The sequence below is a fragment of the Oncorhynchus tshawytscha genome, linkage group LG03 (assembly GCF_018296145.1).
Source record: "Oncorhynchus tshawytscha isolate Ot180627B linkage group LG03, Otsh_v2.0, whole genome shotgun sequence".
In the NCBI taxonomy this organism is placed as follows: Eukaryota; Metazoa; Chordata; class Actinopteri; order Salmoniformes; family Salmonidae; genus Oncorhynchus; species Oncorhynchus tshawytscha.
In genome coordinates this window covers 33782880-33796950 of record NC_056431.1, presented here as the reverse complement: position 1 = coordinate 33796950, position 14071 = coordinate 33782880, and the positions used below count along the sequence as shown (strand labels likewise).

At 45.4% G+C, this 14071-nt stretch overlaps 1 protein-coding gene across 23 annotated transcripts in view; it reads left to right on the top strand.

Moving 5' to 3' along the window:
* The window catches only part of LOC112234653 (E3 ubiquitin-protein ligase MYCBP2-like), a 326118-nt gene that overhangs the window by 30978 nt on the left and 281069 nt on the right, over window positions 1-14071 (top strand). The window lies entirely within an intron of this gene.

Genomic DNA, 14071 nt, shown 5'->3' with positions numbered 1-14071 from the left:
GTCTCCAACTTCAGCGATTTTTGCAATTCGTTCCAGTCACAGGCAGCAGAGAACTGGGAAAAAAAGGCGGCCAAATGAGGTGTTGGCTTTAGGGATGATCAGTGAGATACACCTGCTGGAGCGCGTGCTAAGGGTGGGTGTTGCCATCGTGAACTGAGATAAGGCGGAGCTTTACCTAGCATGGACTTGTAGATAACCTGGAGCCAGTGGGTCTGGCGACGAATATGTAGCGAGGGCCAGCCGCCTAGAGCATACAGGTCGCAGTGGTGGGTGGTATAAGGTGCTTTAGTGACAAAACGGATGGCACTGTGATAAACTGCATCCAGTTTGCTGAGTAGAGTGTTGGAAGCTATTTTGTAGATGACATCGCCGAAGTCGAGGATCGGTAGGATAGTCCGTTTTACTAGGGTAAGTTTGGCGGCGTGAGTGAAGGAGGCTTTGTTGCGGAATAGAAAGCTGACTCTAGATTTGATTTTCGATTGGAGAAGTTTGATATGAGTCTGGAAGGAGAGTTTACAGTCTAGCCAGACACCTAAGTACTTATAGATGTCCACATATTCAAGGTTGGAACCATCCAGGGTGGTGATGCTAGTCGGGCGTGCGGGTGCAGGCAGCGAACGGTTGAAAAGCATGAATTTGGTTTTTACTAGCGTTTAAGAACAGTTGGAGGCCACGGAAGGCGTGTTGTATGGCATTGAAGCTCGTTTGGAGGTTAGATAGCACAGTGTCCAAGGACGGGCCGGAAGTATACAGTATGGTGTCGTCCCTGTGGCACCCCCATAGAGACCTGCCAGAGGACCGGACAGCATGCCCTCCGATTTGACACACTGAACTCTGTCTGCAAAGTAGTTGGTGAACCAGGCAAGGCAGTCATCAGAAAAACCGAGGCTACTGAGTCTGCCGATAAGAATACTGTGATTGACAGACTCGAAAGCCTTGGCAAGGTCGATGAAGACGGCTGCACAGTACTGTCTTTTATCGATGGCGGTTATGATATCGTTTAGGACCTTGAGCATGGCTGAGGTGCACCCGTGACCGACTCGGAAACCAGATTGCACAGCGGAGAAGGTACGGTGGGATTCGAGATGGTCAGTGACCTGTTTGTTGACTTGGCTTTCGAAGACCTTAGATAGGCAGGGCAGGATGGATATAGGTCTGTAACAGTTTGGGTCCAGGGTGTCTCCCCCTTTGAAGAGGGGGATGACTGCGGCAGCTTTTCAACCCTTGGGGATCTCAGACGATATGAAAGAGAGGTTGAAGGCTGGTAATAGGGGTTGCGACAATGGCGGCGGATAGTTTCAGAAATAGAGGGTCCAGATTGTCAAGCCCAACTGATTTGTACGGGTCCAGGTTTTGCAGCTCTTTCAGAACATCTGCTATCTGGATTTGGGTAAAGGAGAACCTGGAGAGGTTTGGGCGAGTAGCTGCGGGGGGGGAGTTTGAAGTTTTCGATAATCATGGATTTATCGGTGGTGACCGTGTTACCTAGCCTCAGTGCAGTGGGCAGCTGGGAGGAGGTGCTCTTGTTCTCCATGGACTTCAGTGTCCCAGAACTTTTTGGAGTTGGAGGTACAGGATGCAAATTTCTGCCTGAAGAAGCTGGCCGTAGCTTTCCTGACTGACTGCGTGTATTGGTTCCTGACTTCCCTGAACAGTTGCATTTCGTGGGGACTATTCGATGCTATTGCAGTCCGCCACAGGATGTTTTTGTGCTGGTCGAGGGCATTCAGGTCTGGAGTGAACCAGGGGGGCTATATCTGTTCTTAGTTCTGCATTTTTTGAGCGGAGCATGCTTATCTAAAATGGTGAGGAAGTTACTTTTAAAGAATGACCAGTCATCCTCAACTGACGGGATGAGGTTAATGTCCTTCCAGGATACCCGGGCCAGATCGATTTAGAAAGGCCTGCTCACAGAAGTGTTTTAGGGAGCGTTTGACAGTGATGAGGGGTGGTCGTTTGACTGTGGATCCGTAGCGGATACAGGCAATGAGGCAGTGATCGCTGAGATCCTGAAGACAGCGGAGGTGTATTTGGAGGGCCAGTTGGTCAGGATGACGTCTATGAGGGTGCCCTTGTTTACAGATTTAGGGTTGTACCTGGTGGGTTCCTTGATGATTTGTGTGAGATTGAGGGCATCTAGCTTAGATTGTAGGACTGCCGGGGTGTTAAGCATATCCCAGTTTAGGTCACCTAACAGAACAAACTCTGAAGCTAGATGGGGGGCGATCAATTCACAAATGGTGTCCAGGGCACAGCTGGGAGCTGAGGGGGGTCGGTAGCAGGCGGCAACAGTGAGAGACTTATTTCTGGAGAGAGTCATTTTTAAAATTAGTTGTTCGAACTGTTCGGGTATGGACCTGGAAAGTATGACATTACTTTGCAGGCCATCTCTGCAGTAGACTGCAACTCCTCCCCCTTTGGCAGTTCTATCTTGATGGAAAATGTTATAGTTGGGTATGGAAATCTCAGAATTTTTGGTGGCCTTCCTGAGCCAGGATTCAGACATGTCAAGGACATCAGGGTTAGCAGAGTGTGCTAAAGCACTGAGTAAAACAAATTTAGGGAGGAGGCTTCTGATGTTGACATGCATGAAACCAAGGCTTTTTCGATCACAGAAGTCAACAAATGAGGGTGCCTGGGGACATGCAGGGCCTGGGTTTACCTCCACATCACCCGCGGAACAGAGGAGGAGTAGTATGAGGGTGCGGCTAAAGGCTATCAAAACTGGTCGCCTAGAGCGTTGGGGACAAAGAATAAAAGGAGCAGATTTCTGGGCATGGTAGAATATATTCAGGGTTATAATGCGCGGACAGGGATATGGTGGGGTGCGGGTACAGCGGAGGTAAGCCCAGGCACTGGGTGATGATAAGAGAGGTTGTATCTCTGGACATGCTGGTTGTAATGGGTGAGGTCACCGCATGTGTGGGAGGTGGGACAAAGGAGGTATCAGGGGTATGAAGAGTGGAACTAGGGGCTCCATTGTAAACTAAAACAGTGATAACTAACCTGAACAACAGTATACAAGGCATATTGACATTTGAGAGAGACATACAGCGAGTTATACAGTAATCACAGGTGTTGATTGGGAGAGCTAGCTAAAACAGTAGGTGAGACAACAACAGCTAATCAGCTAGCACAACGACAGCAGGTAAAATGGCGTTGACTAGGCAGAGAGGGTCGGATTGACTACACACAGAGCCTGAGTGCGGCTGGGGCCGCACTCAAACAAGCAGAATGGAGTACCGTGATTAATGGACAGTCCAGCATGCATCAGCTATGTAGCCAAGTGATCAGTGTCCAGGGGGCAGTGGTGGATGGGACAGGGAAGCTAGACTGGTGAGTATTATCCAGGTTTAAAAAACTGGCTGGCTGTGCAGAAGGTAAAAGCTGCTAACAATGACTAAATTGCTTGTAAATAGCTTGTAGCTGGTTAGCTTCTGGAGGTTCTTGAATGTGTTCTAAAAATAAAAAATAATAGCGATTCTGTATCACATTGGGTGAGGCAGGTTACCGGAAGGTAGGTATAATCGAATAAAAAATCGAAAAGAGATTGAAAGTAAATATGGGTCCAGTGAGTGGTTGGGCTGGCTGGGGACGCGGCGATTCAGACAGTTAGCAGGCCTGTGCTAACAGTTAGTAGGCCGGGGCTAAACAAGCTAGCAGTTAGCAGGCCGGGGCTAAACAAGCTAGCAGTTAGCAGGCCGAATTAGCAAGCAAGCAGATAGCAAGGGCTAGAAAGTTACCCTTTGGGGGACGTCGCGATGGGGTTAAGTCTGTTTATGCCTCTTCATGTGGTGACATCGATAGACCGGTCGTGGGTCCGGATATTGTAGCCCAGGAGTATGCTTCGGTGGTAGCACAGGAGCTCTGGCCGGGCTAGCTTCAAGCTAAGTGGATGGAAACGCTAGCCAGGAGTAATCATCCGAGGTTGCGGTTAGTTAATTGTGAAGATCCAGATGAAAAGGTTCCGTTATGCTCTGGTTAGTCGCGTTGTTCGAACTGGCGAGAGCTTTCCGAACTAAAGGTTAGCTGATGACCGCTAGCAATGGTTTGCTGCCTGATAGCTGGTAGTTAGCTGGCTAGCTTCAGTTGAGGGGTTCTGGATCCGAAGTAAATATAAATACTTTAGAAAAAAAAGCAGATCCACGCTACATTGGGTGAGGCGGGTTGCAGGAGAGTATTTAGATGTTGAGGTTTAGCAAAATGTTTTAAAAGATATGCGAAGAAAAATATGAAAAAAAACAATATATACAAGGGACACAACACGACAAGACATCTGACTGCTACGCCATCTTGGATTGGCCAGTTACTTGATGTGGAATAGAGTTACATATAGTCATGGCTCTATGTAGCACTGTGCGCCTCCCATAGTCTGGTTGTCGTGTCTTTGGCATCATTAAAGTGTAGACTGTTATTTTATCAAATCAATTCTTGATTAAACTATCATGTAAATGAAATTAACTAGGAAGTCTGTGCACCAAGGAAAATCTTCAGATTACAAAATTAGAATTTTTCTAATAACTCTTCAGATATTTTAATAGCTGATCAATTAGTCTTCTAATTAATTCATTAATTATTCTTTACCTCATGTTAGACTCATTCCAAACATCCTAAATGGTTGGATATCTGCACGAACCCATCCTTTACTATGAATCATCCATACACCAGTTGTCTTAATCATTTATTTACAAACTAATTAAATAATCACAGAAATGCATAAACAAACAGATATGGTTACAAGGAAATGATAGGGAAGATTCCCTAGTGGGCTAAGCCGATATGACGGCTTGGTGGACAAAGGAACGTGGGTGTGGACTGAGAAGGGCGGGAAAGACAACGGAGTCACTACACAGTTGATAATTATATTAATTGAAATGCTAATCCTTTGCACATGAACACTCACTCATTCGGGAATAATTGCAATCAATACATATTTACGCTCAGTGTGTCGTCGTGATCTCTGTTGGAATCGTCCATCTTTGTTGGAAAGTTCATTTGAGCGTTTCTCGCTCTGCTTCCCTGAAGTCATTCGTGGTTAGAATGGATACCTCAGAGTACCATTCAGAAATGTTTTAGAATAGATGTTTTGGCTGTTGTTGGTCTTCGCAGACTAGTAATTAGTCTCTAAGGTTTGCTCTTATTCAGTCGGGATCAATAGTCTGAGTTGAACCATTTCCCGCCGTGTAGCCATAGCTCCACGTGGTATGGTTAGGAATTAAACAACCATTACAACCTTAGCTTATAAGGTTTTTGTGGTCTGAGCTCAACCTGTTCACCCATGACTGCGTGGCCATATACGCATCCAACTCAATCATCAAGTTTGCAGACGACACTACAGTGGTAGGATTGATTACCAACAACAACGAGATTACCTACAGGGAGGAGGCGAGGGCCCTCGGAGTGTGGTGTCAGGAAAATAACCTCACACTCAACGTCAACAAAACTAAGGAGATGATCGTGGACTTCAGGAAACAGCAGAGGGAGCACCTCCCTATCCACATTGACGGGACAGTAGTGGAGGAGGTGGAAAGTTTCTCGGCGGTCACATCACGGACAAACTGAAATGGTCCACCCACACACACAGCGTGGTGAAGAAGGCGCAACAGCATCCTGTCGGGAGCATCCTGTTGGGCATTATCTCTGTTGGGCTCCGCCTGGTACTGCAACTGCTCCGCCCACAACCGCAACGCTCTCCAGAGGGTACTGAGGTCTGCACAACGCATCACCGGGGGCAAACTACCTGCCCTCCAGGACACCTACACCACCCGATGTCACAGGAAGGCCAAAAAGATCATCAAGGGCAACAACCACCTGAGCCACTGCCTGTTCACCCCGCTATCATCCAGAAGGCGAGGTCAGTACAGGTGCATCAAAGCTGGGACCAAGAGACTGAAAAACAGCTTCTATCTCAAGGCCATCGGACTGTTAAACAGCCATTGCTAACATAGTGGCTGCTACCAACATACTGACTTAAATCTCTAGCCACTTTAATAATTCAAAGTTGGATATAATAAATGTATCACTACCAACTTTAAACAATGCCACTTCATGTAATGTTTACATACCCTACATTACTCATCTCATATATATATAGATATATATATATATATATATCTATATATATATATATCGCTCAAAAAAATAAAGGGAACACTTAAACAACACAATGTAACTCCAAGTCAATCACACCTCTGAAATCAAACTGTCCACTTAGGAAGCAACACTGATTGACAATAAATTTCACATGCTGTTGTGCAAATGGAATAGACAACAGGTGGAAATTATAGGCAATTAGCAAGACACCCCCAAAAAAGGAGTGGTTCTGCAGGTGGGGACCACAGGCCACTTCTCAGTTCCTATGCTTCCTGGCTGGTGTTTTGGTCACTTTTGAATGCTGGCGGTGCTTTCACTCTAGTGGTAGCATGAGACGGAGTCTACAACCCACACAAGTGGCTCAGGTAGTGCATCTCATCCAGGATGGCACATCAGTGCGAGCTGTGGCAAGAAGGTGTGCTGTTTCTGTCAGCGTAGTGTCCAGAGCATAGAGGCGCTACCATGAGACAGGCCAGTACATCAGGAGACGTGGAGGAGGCCGTATGAGGGCAACAACCCAGCAGCAGGACCGCTACCTCCGCCTTTGTGCAAGGAGAAGCAGGAGGAGCACTGCCAGAGCCCTGCAAAATTACCTCCAGCAGGCCACAAATGTGCATGTGTCTGCTCAAACGGTCAGAAACAGACTCCATGAGGGTGGTATGAGGGCCCGACGTCCACAGGTGGGGCTTGTGCTTACAGCCCAACACCGTGCAGGACGTTTTTCATTTGCCAGAGAACACCAAGATTGGCAAATTCGCCACTGGCGCCCTGTGCTCTTCACAGATGAAAGCAGGTTCACACTGAGCACATGTGATAGAAGTGACAGTCTGGGGACGCCGTGGAGAACGTTCTGCTGCCTGCAACATCCTCCAGCATGACCGGTTTGGCGGTGGGTCAGTCATGGTGTGGGGTGGCATTTCTTTGGGGGGCCGCACAGCCCTCCATGTGTTCGCCAGAGGTAGCCTGACTGCCATTAGGTACCGAGATGAGATCCTCAGACTCCTTGCGAGACCATATGTTGGTCCGGTTGGCCCTGGGTTCCTCCTAATGCAAGACAATGCGAGACCTCATGTGGCTGGAGTGTGTCAGCAGTTCCTGCAAGAGGAAGGCATTGATGCTATGGACTGGACCGCCCGTTCCCCAGACCTGAATCCGATTGAGCACATCTGGGACATCATGTCTCGCTCCATCCACCAACAGATCATTGCACCACAGACTGTCCAGGAGTTGGCGGATGCTTTAGTCCAGGTCTGGGAGGAGATCCCTCAGGAGACCATCCGCCGCCTCATCAGGAGCATGCCCAGGCGTTGTAGGGAGGTCATACAGTCACGTGGAGGCCACACAGGCTACTGAGCCTCATTTTGAATTGTTTTCAGGACATTACATCAAAGTTGGATCAGCCTGTAGTGGGGTTTTCCACTTTAATTTTGAGTGTGACTCCAAATCCAGACCTCCATGGGTTGATACATTTGATTTCCATTGATAATTTTTGTGTGATTTTGTTGTCAGCACATTCAACTATGTAAAGAAAAAAGTATTTAATAAGAATATTTAATTCATTCAGATCTAGGATGTTATTTTAGTGTTCCCTTTATTTTTCTGAGCAGTGTGTGTGTGTGTGTGTGTGTGTGTGTGTGTGTGTGTGTGTATACTGTACTCTATACCATCTACTGCATCTTGCCTATGCTGTTCGGCCATCGCTCATCCATATATTTACATGTACATATTCTTATTCATTCCTTTACACTTGTGTGTGTATAAGGTAGTTGTTGTGAAATTGTTAGGTTAGATTACTAGATATTACTGCATGGTCGGAATTAGAAGCACACGCATTTCTCTACACTTGCATTAACATCTGCTATTCTTGTGTATGTGACCATTAAAATTGGATTTGATTTGAAAGGGCCACGTCATGACACTGTTCTGGACTTGGGGATTGTGAAGAGACCTCTTTTGGGGTATGAGTGGGCAGCTTGATGAGAGCCAAATATTTATATCACCCAGAAAATATACCTCTGTTGATATCACATACGTTATTAAGCATTTTATACATATTCTCCAGATACTGACAGTTAGCACTTGGTGGTTGTTGCGTTCCCTCCTTCAAGGTGCGTGCCTAACTCCCCGCTACATCTCAACCCCCGTTGAGTGAGAAAGTATGTGATCGTAGGTGCGGGTAAGGACGACAGAGGCAGAGAAAAATACAGTTAGCAGGGAATTTAGTATTCCTAAACACTGCAATGTGGGGGAAAGCGGCTGGATGGAACCAAAGCAAAAATGTGGGGGAAAGCAGCTGGATGGAACCAAAGCAAAAATGTGGGGGAAAGCGGCTGAATGGAACCAAAGAAAGTAAAAGTTAAGGAATCCCCTCTCCTACCTTACCTGCCTTCCCAATTCTAACCTGACCTTTAGCACCACCTGGTGCGCTAACCAAAATATAGGGGGTTGTCCTCCCAGGTCTTACCAAGTGTGCGTAGACAGATTAAATACTACGGGTTATAGTAGTAAATACTACGGGTTACATCAAACCCTCCCCTAACCTGACGACGCTGGGCCAATTGTGCGCCGCCCCATTGGTCTTTCGGTCGCGGCCAGCAGTGACAGAGCCTGGACTTGAACCAGGATCTCCTGTGGCACAGCTAGCACTGCGAGTGACAGTGGTCTAACAGTACACTTTAACTTGAAATTAATCTACTTTCTAACCAAATTAGAAACTTGTAATATCTGAAAATGTAGTTAGCTAGACTCTCTTACCCGTATACATGGATGTTGGCTTCACCCTCTGTCATGGATGACATGGTTGCCCTTAGCTAAGGAGATGGCATGGGGCATTATCCTGCTGGAATAATTAATTTGCAGTTGGACACTGCTGCCATAAAGGGATTGAACTGATTGAAAACCACAGGATATCTGAACATCATTGCCAAACGTTGCTCGAGTTTTATCATGTGTGCCATGAAAACACACCCCTCACCACCACCAGCCTCCAGTCTTGAGACACGAATGATGGATGCATGTACTCAGTCGTGTAGCTTAATGATGACATGCCCAGGTGCCCCAAAAAAATTGCGGGCTCCTATCACCACCTGTATTTCTCTTAAAATTAAACACATTTTGTTCTTACGGCTGTGTTAAAAGTACAAAGCATTGTAACAGCAGAGCAGAACCTAATCTAAGGGCACATTTGAAGCTGTTACCAGAGAAGCTGCATTATAGCCAATATATTCAGCACCATGGACGACGGTCAGAAATGAACCTGAATAAGTAGAACAGCCCCACGGAAAGCACAAAGCGGTCAAAATGCACCCTATTTTATCTGCAAATAATAGGCAATAGCCTATATTATAAAACATATATATATAGAGAGCAATCTCTTGACAGAAACACCGAAACACAGCTAATGTCCCAGTACATGCTCGCTGTAGTTATGCACGACGGCAAAACTGACATACCGGTATTTCAAATGATCTGCCTCCCACAGAGGCCTATAGCAAAAACACCAGAAAATAAATCAAGTGGAGCATTCAAACGGATTGCTGAAATGACAGCATGCCTTTTAACAGTATATGATGCGTATGTGCTTACTATTATTCTTATAACCTAGTTAAATGTAATGTAGTTAAATGTAAAGGCTATGATGACAATGAAATGGCTCAGCGGCCCTGCACCTGAACATGATTTCTGAAGACAGATCGAGCATAGTAGTAGTTTGACAAGCATTGTAAATTATTTTCAAAAAAGACTAGACTGTCTGGGTAGCATGCCCTGTAAAAATATTTCTTACTCATGTGATTGGCATTCGACGGGCCTTGCTAAAAGAAGTGGAACTCTGTAAGGTCGCCGGGTGCCATACCCCATTTGTGTCAAGGTACGACGAATTGGGAATTATTTTATGGGTCTTTTGGCTCCAATGTTATACTGGACCCTCAGTTGACTAACTGTAGCCCTTCTGGTTGCCCCTGCACAATTTGTCAGCCACCTTTTTCCCTCTTTCATCAATTACCTGTTTTTGACCACAGGCCTGTTGTTGGCTGGATGTCCTTTGGGTGGTTGACCATTCTTGATACATACCGTAAACTGTTAAGCATGAAAAACCTTCTTGACACACTAAAACTGGTGTGCCTGGCACCTACTACCATACCCTGTTCAAAGGCACTTAAATGTTTTGTCTTGCCCATTTGTGCTCTGAATGGCACACATACACAATCCATGTCTCAATTGTTTTGAGGCTTAAAAATATTTCTTTAACCTGTCTCCTCCCCTTCATCTACACTGATTTGAAGTGGATTTAACAGGAGACATCAATAAGGGATCACAGCTTTCAACTGGATTCACGTGGTCAGTGTATCATGGAAAAAGCAGGTGTTCCAAGTGTTTTGTACACTCAGTGTATATTCTCAAGCAGTCTAGGTTAGGTCAATCTGCACATTTGGAAGTTGTGTTAATAGCTTCAGTCGTTTAAGCGCTAGAGCGAGGGGAAATAAAATAATGCTATGTGAATTTATCCACATTTATGTAGTTATAGTTAATAAGTGTTTAAGAATTTGAAGTTAGGATAGCGTGAACATGACGAAGTTGAGTTAAAAATTCTGAATGCAAGCAATCTAAGTTGGGTCAGTCTGTACATCTCAATGTTAGTTTGGCGTTGATAACGTAAGTGGTGGTGGTGGAGTTACATGCCCACATTTCCATATTCTTCAAATCTAAGGATTTGGCTGTCGAACACACTGACATCCACAGCTCTCTGGATGAGGTTCTGTCTTCAAGTCTCCAGTGGGTGAGGAAGTCCCTTTCTTTTATGTGATCTATTACAGGTAATTGACAAGTGCAGTCAGTTGGCAGGAGGGGTGGAGTGCATGACACTTCATCCTGGAGTTAGCCTCACTAGTCCAGCAGGCAGAGCTCAATAACTACAGGTAGATGTGAGATGCAGGAGGATGGAACTCTTCTTTTACCACTCTATGTAGAATAAACCATCCTTCATGACCAAAAGTATCATCAACATCATACCAAAGTCATGGGCATTGATATGGAGTTGGTCCCCCATTTGCTGCTATATCAGCCTCCAGTCTTCTGGGAAGGCTTTCCACTATATGTTGGAACATTGCTGCGGGGACTTGCTTCCATTCAGCCACGAGCATTAGTGAGGTTGGGCACTGATGTTGGCTGATTAGGCCTGGCTCGCAGTCGGCATTCCAATTCATCCCAAAGGTGTACGATGGGGTTGAGGTCAGGGCTTTGTGCAGGCCAGTCAAGTTCTTCCACACTGATCTCGCGTTGTGCACTTGGGCATTGTCACGCTGAAACAGGAAAGGTCCTTGTCCAAACTCTTGCCCCAAAGCACAGAATCGTCTAGAATGTCATTGTATGTTGTACCATTAAGATTTCCCTTCACTGGAACTAAGGGGCCTAGACTGAACCATGAAATAAAGCCCCAGACCATTTATACCTCCTCCAACAAACTTTACAGTTGGCACTATGCATTGGGGTAGGTAGCGTTCTCCTGGCATTCGCCAATCCCAGATACATCCGTCAGACTGTCAGATGTTAAATCGTGATTCATTACTCCAGAGAACTCGTTTCCACTGCTCCAGAGTCCAATGGAGGTGAGCTTTACACCACTCCATCTGACGCTTGGCATTGTGATCTTAGGCTTCTGTGCTGCTGCTTGGCAATGGAAACCCATTTCATGATAATCCTTGTGCTGACGTTGCTTCCAGAGGCAATTTGGAACTCAGTAGTGAGTGTTGCGACCTAGGACAGATGATTTTTACATGCTTTAGCTTTTGGAGTTCCCATTCTGTGAGCTTGTGTAGCCTACCACTTTGTGGCGAAATCTGCTCGGAGCCTTCACTGTGCGCTGTCACTTTAAGAGCGCATGAGCAGTAAGGAAGGAGGAAATAAAGAGAGCTCGTTCAGCTCTTTGGGGAGGGGCTCTTGGGTGGCGCGACAGTTTGATTGTGTGTGCTGTGCTGCAGAAGTTTTGTTTGTTTTCAGCATTTGTAGTTTATAAAGTATTTAACTCAATCATCGGTGTGATCACTTTAGATCGTGGTTGTTTTTGTTTGGGACCGCGCCCGTTATGGATCGCATGGATTAGTAGCAATATTGTTGCGAAGCTTTAACATCCAAACCAACAACCCATCGGACAGTCAGACAGTACACCGGCAGGCCTGAAGACCACAGCTAAGATTTAGCTTTTTCTCGCTCTCTTTCTCTTCCATCTCGTTCCAGTGCTTTACCCTGCAACAGACTCTCTATTTTTCAAATGCACTTCCCATTGAAGTTCATTAGAGCTGGACTATTATTGCCATGCCAGAAGTATTTGGATGGACATTTTAGTTAAAAGGGAGGTTGCTTGCAAGTTCTGTATTGTTATGTGAACTGTATTGAGGTGAGGTGTACTAATGACATGTGGCCGAGAAGACTGTGGACATTTTTAAGGCCTTTGTTGTGTCGATGAACACCCCCCACATTCATACCCTCTGCACTCATCCACTAGAAAATAATACAGATTATTGCAAATCCTCTGTTGATGACTGGGTTTGTTCTTGTATGAAGTTGCTGTTGAATTGCTCTGCCATTATTAGTATTATTGTATGAGGTATTCTCGTTGGGGTTACCCCTGTGCTGTGATGTGGGTTTTATATGGTGTGTATTCTCTTTTCTCTCCACTGGCTATCTGGTAAACAGGCTACACTCTAGGCAGTCTCTTCTGCTGATGTGTGTGGGTCTGGTAGTGGTACTCTCTCTATTCTACTCTTTTCCTTTCGGCATGGTTAATACCTGCCTGGCGCCCGAACAAAATCTTTCTTTACCCCTCTCTAATAAATACCGCTACAACTTTGCGGCTGAGTCGTTGTTGCTCATAGACATTTCCATTTCACAATAGCAGCACTTACAGTTGACAGGGGCAGCTCTAGCAGGGCAGAAATTTGACAAACTGACACAGGTTAATTATATTGATTGCATAATAGGCTACTCTCTATTTGATACAACTGAAATATGATCAGATGTTCAATAGAAAGTTAGCCTATGTTAGCCTACAACAAAACGGTAGCCTGGTATACTATAAAGCTGAGGGATGGGGCCGTAGAAAAGTAACCACTCTGAAGGACTGACAATCCATGAGTTCAACATTATAGTGATCTGCATGGTAATACCACGGTTCTATATAGATTCACTTTTGTTATGACTGCTGCACACTTTCTTTAAATGCGACTTATTTTCTACCTCAATCAAGAATATTTTTGAATTCCCTGCGCCACCTTTTCAGCTGAATTGGGGGGGGAACTACTTGCCATAACAGGTTTTAACCTTGGACACAATAAAATATTCCCTCCATTTATCCAATAAAATATATTATAATACTCTTCTACCTCATTCTGTAGCGGAACGGGCCAATTAATGAACCAATAAGGATGAACAAAAACAAGCTCCTCACGCTGATGAGGACACAGTAACATTTTCTTTACTTAGGGTACCAAATGGTACCCTATTCCATATGATGTGCACTTCTTTTGAGCAGGGCCCATAAGGATTCCAATCGGGCTCTGGTCAAACGTAGTGCACAATTTAGGGAATAGGATGCTATTTGGGACTGCCTTAATTCTGTTCTAACAGGCAACCCTGAGAGGCAGGCCTTTCTAGGCCAAATCGTTACCTTTAACTTACCCTCTCAGAGAGAAGCTATCGTTATAGGCTGATCAGAATGGATGTTAAACTTGGCTGTAATGCCCACACTGTACAGACTGTTCAGGCTCGGAGCCTAGTAGAGGGAACCGAATGTTCTCTGGGGTCAAGTTCATTAGAGTAAACTGCAACAAAATGTTTTGCAACGGAAGTAAACATTTTTATGTCAGGTAGATGGTCCTCCCTGTCACAATACATTTTTGTCCGTTAGGGCTTAATAAAGAAGACGTGGGTTGTTGGATGTTTGGAAGGGGACGGGGATAATAGGAGAGCGCAGAAGTCCATT